At 36.2% G+C, this 4,895-nt stretch overlaps 1 non-coding gene across 1 annotated transcript; it reads left to right on the top strand.

Moving 5' to 3' along the window:
• Window positions 1-244: 244 nt before the first annotated feature.
• Window positions 245-351, top strand: LOC113002239 (small nucleolar RNA R71). The gene has a single exon (XR_003267783.1). It is a non-coding gene; the product is annotated as a small nucleolar RNA R71 (small nucleolar RNA).
• The last annotated feature ends 4,544 nt before the right edge of the window (window positions 352-4,895 follow it).

The raw sequence follows: 4,895 nt of genomic DNA, 5'->3' as shown, positions 1-4,895 counted from the left end.
GCCTTCAAGCTTCTTAGTTTCAGATGATGCAGATGGGTTCGTAGCTACCTCATGCACTCCTCTAATGACTATGGCATCATTTCTGGAGCTAAACTGCTGGGAGTTGGAGGCCATCTTCTCAATTAAATTTCTGGCTTCAGCAGGAGTCATGTCTCCAAGGGCTCCACCACTGGCAGCATCTATCATACTTCTCTCTATATTACTGAGTCCTTCATAAAAATATTGGAGAAGAAGCTGTTCTGAAATCTGATGGTGGGGGCAACTGGCACATAGTTTCTTAAATCTCTCCCAGTACTCATACAGGCTCTCTCCACTGAGTTGTCTAATACCTGAGATATCCTTCCTGATGGCTGTGGTCCTGGAAGCAGGGAAATTTTTTTCTAAGAATACTCTCTTAAGGTCATCCCAGCTCGTGATGGACCTTGGAGCAAGGTAATACAGCCAGTCCTTTGCCACTCCCTCTAATGAATGAGGAAAAGCCTTCAGAAATATGTGATCCTCTTGGACATCTGGGGGTTTCATGGTGGAGCAGACAATGTGAAATTCTTTCAAATGTTTGTGCGGGTCTTCACCTGCAAGGCCATGAAACTTTGGAAGCAAATGAATCAGTCCAGTTTTAAGAACATATGGGACATCCTCATCAGGGTATTGGATGCACAAGCTTTCGTAGGTGAAATCAGGTGCAGCCATTTCCCTTAGAGTCCTCTCACGAGGTGGAGGTTGTGCCATGTTCTCAGAATGTGGAAAATCAGAATGCTCAGAATCAGAATGCTCAAAATTATAATGCTCAAGATCAGGATGTTCAAAATCACCAATAACAGAATGCACAGATTCACCAGTTATGGAATGCTCAGAATGATCAAAAGGTATAAAATGATGCCTAACTAATCTATGAAATGTCCTATCTATCTCAAGATCAAAGGGTTGTAAGTCAGATGGATTGCCTCTAGTCATACACTACATTCAGCATGCACACAACTAGTTGCCTTGTCATGTAAATAAAGGTGTAGGTTTGAACTACAGCTACCCTCAAATGATATCCAAATGACTTGAAATTTTGTGAGCAACCCTATAAAATGATGAGAAGATAGCACAAAAAATTTCAGACGAAAATTCAAAGTCTAACTATGAAAGCTAAAAGTGGTAGGTTAAGAAAAATAAGTGAATAAAACTTGAAAAATAAAAAACTTTTGACAGAATCGCTTTTTTTGGACGATGGAGACCTCAGCCGGCCTATGGCAAGCTGCCATGGCGTAGGAAATTTTTTTCTACCCCAAATGCATATATAATAATTGCGATTCTGATAACCGGAGCAAAAGTTATGGCGGTTTGAAGTTTTGACAAACACAAAATTTGCTAGTTTTTTGGAACTTTCAAATCTGACCAAACTAAAGGCTCTAGCTATTTTTCCCACAAAATATGGATTAAAAGAAGTTACCACAAAAAAATTCAGCCAAAAATAACAACCCTAGCTATTAAAACAAAAAATCTCAAATAATTCAGCATGGGTGGTCGCTAAAATCCATCTCTAATTGATTTCTACTACTACTCTGTTTTTGCCGCAAGCACAATCTTCACAGCAAAACACCCAAGACTGAAACAGGGGAAACGCTTAATGGGAAAACTGAAACAGAATACACATTAAACAAAATACCAGGACACTGAACAACACTAACACACATACTAACACAATACTAACAATTTAAACATACAACACGAAAGGATTAAACACACAACACTAGCTAGCTATTATGAACCTTTGGACACTGCTCCCCGGCAACGGCGCCAAATTTGATCAAGGCCGTACCCGAATCAAATAAACATGAAAATGCAGTAACTAGGAAGTGATCCTAGGTCGTTTCCCAACGAGCAGTGACAAACCAAATGTTCATAATATACTTGCAGTAACAGTAACGATTGGGGGGGGGGTTTGGTTGTTTGGTAATTAAAGAGCAGAACAAGTAAACTGGAATACGAAACTACTAATATTAAAAATGGGTTGTTTCCTCTGATTCAGAAGCCATTCTCTTATCCTGGGTTATGGAGAATTCGTCCCTAACAGTCAACCACTTAATCCAACCCTATTTCAATTTACTAAGCAAAAATCAACTTAGGGTTTTCAATACGTGATTAGGCACCACATACACCAGTTAGCCCTTCGTCCATTAAGCATGAACGCAAGTTAGGCTCAGAGGCAATTAATCGAACACGAAGCATGCATTGATTAATATTCACGAAATTGGGATAACTGGTGAAGGGAAAACTGCCAAAAAACCACATTACAAGCGAAACCTCAAAGAGAGTTGGGCTTCGTCCTCAAAAGGAAACAACACCAGAAAATCTAGCCTTCCATGGATTCAAACAGAAAACGCAAATGAAACATGAAATAGAAACATAAATGAACAGAAACGTAAATGAACAGAAACGTAAATGAACAGAAACCCAAATGAAAGTAGAAGAAGAAGCACGAATGAACTCGTAATTAGAAGCAGAAAACGGAAATTTGCATTAAGAACGAAAATTGTAACAAGGGAACAGAAAAACGTGAAAACCTAAAACCAAAGCTCTGAATAATGAGAATAGCATAACAGAATGCCTTGCACGAATCCCAAGGCAGCTATTTAAAACGAGTCACTCAAAGTCACTAGGCCCTATTACAATACTCTGGCCCAAAACGAAATAAACACTGAACAACATAAAATAAAATTGCGAAATTTCCTAATTAGAAATTAACTAAGGTAAGCGCTGCTTTATTTGCCCTCTTCAAGTCCACAACTAAAATCCGGATTAAGCCCAATGTTTCATTAATTCCTGAAATTAGATTAAAAACATCAAATTAGCTAAATGAGCCCAAATAATAAAACTGCCTAATTAATTGACAATTAAGACCAATCAATAATTAAAATGGTGCAAAAAGGGTTTAGAAAATAGAAGAAAATGATGGCACATCAAAGATGCTTATCTTTGCACTTAATTTTCAGAACAATTATCTTATTTATTCTCATTTAATGCTTAATTTGACTCCAATAAGATATAATTTAGTGTTCTTTTATGTTTTAGTGTCTTCAAGTTAATTCCTAATGAATTTATTGGTTTTATTGTTCTTTTGCAAAGAGTTGGTGCATCAATTAAGGAAATGAAAAAAAAATTAGAGTGGCTAGCTTAGCGACTTGTGTCCCACTAGGTGCAGATGTTCGTCAAAAGGATGTCATGTGACATGTGTTTGGAAGCTAAAGAGAATCAAAGGCTCTTAGCAAATGATTTTCGTACTATGCCCAAATCCCCTATGATAATACAATTTATGATATTGGTCAATGTAAAAGTGGTGGCGCACTGTGTGAGCATTGTCACTCTAAGTGAGCTACTCATTTCATAGAAAAGACAAAGTAGAGATTTTTGGGCTATATAAGACACTTTTAGCATTGGGATCAAAGAAGGGCATCAACCTAGGATTATGTGAGGTGGTTGGAGCTTCCATCTTCCATTTCCTTCATTTTTTCCTTCATTTTTCTCTCTTCCATTTGTGTATTTTTTATGCTTTTCATGACAATGAGAGGCTAGTGTATCCATTCTTCAGGAATTAGTATTCTAAGCTTACTCTTATGTAGTTAATCTTTATATTTATTTAGATTTAATTATTATGTTATTGATTATTTCTATTTTGATTGATTGTTTTATGGCTTAATCACCCTAGCTTTATTTCTTTGTTTTTATTGTCGTTGAGAAATGCTTGAAAACTTAATTTTAAAAAGAGCATCTAATGAACGTCTCGTCTAGGAATAGAATGATGTTTGTTAGTATCATTAATAATCATCCATATATACATGTTTCATAGTTTAAAATGTCATTGGGAAATGCTTTTTAACTAAGATTTGAAAATAACTTCTAATGGGTGTTATGTCTAGGAATGGAACATCACTTGTTAGCCTCATTAAATCTTTGTTCTTTAATCCAAGTGTTTTAGTTTGACTTGCTAAGAGATTAGGAGTTGAGTTAAGCAACTTAGGCTCTTTCACATGAGGGATCATGGTTAGAGCACTATAGTAGGTTGAGGTAACATTAGAATGAATGATCGGGGTCATACCCGAATCAAATAAACATTAAAATGCAATATTTAGGAAGTGATCCTAGGTCGTCTCCCAGTGAGCAATGATCAAACAAATGTTCATAACATGTAATAATAAAACAGTCACAAAATGGGGGGGGGGGTTGTTTGTTTTTGTAAATTAAACAGCAAGCAAACTTGAATTGAAGAAAATAACAGAACTAAAACATGTTGTTTCCCTTGATTCAAAAGCAAGTCTCTTATCGTAGGTTACGAGAATTTATCCCTAATCAGTTCAACAACTTAATCCAACCCGAAATTAATTTACTAAGCGAAAATTTACACAAGGCTGTCATTATGTGATTAAGTAACACATACACCAATTAATTCCTCTCACATGTCCATTAAGCATAAACGTTAATTAAGCACAGAGACAATTAATCAAGCATTATGCATGCACAGATTAATATCAACAACAAATATAGAATAATTGGTGAAGGGGAAAAATTGATCAGAATTTAATGTTAAGAACAAAACCTCAAAGAGAGCTATGCCTAATCCTCAAGAGAAAACAACACTAGGGATTCAGCCTTCCATTAACACAGAAACGACAAGGAAATCAAGAGCAGAAAATGAAACTGGAATTGCTACGTGAACAGTAAATAAAAAAACTGAAGAATAAAACCCTACAAATTCTTTCTGCCTCGTGAATAGTGACCAACCACACTTAAAACCCTAGCAGCTGGGCTCACTAAAGGTCATTAGGTCTAGTGGCCCAATTACAAAAATACAGCCCAAAAATGAAATAAAATAAAACTAGACAACAAATAAAATCGTCTGCTCTCTTCAA

This window comes from Glycine max, chromosome 7 (assembly GCF_000004515.6).
Source record: "Glycine max cultivar Williams 82 chromosome 7, Glycine_max_v4.0, whole genome shotgun sequence".
NCBI classification, from domain to species: domain Eukaryota; kingdom Viridiplantae; phylum Streptophyta; class Magnoliopsida; order Fabales; family Fabaceae; genus Glycine; species Glycine max.
Note: the sequence above shows the minus strand (reverse complement) of the source record. Positions and strands in the feature narration are given on the sequence as shown.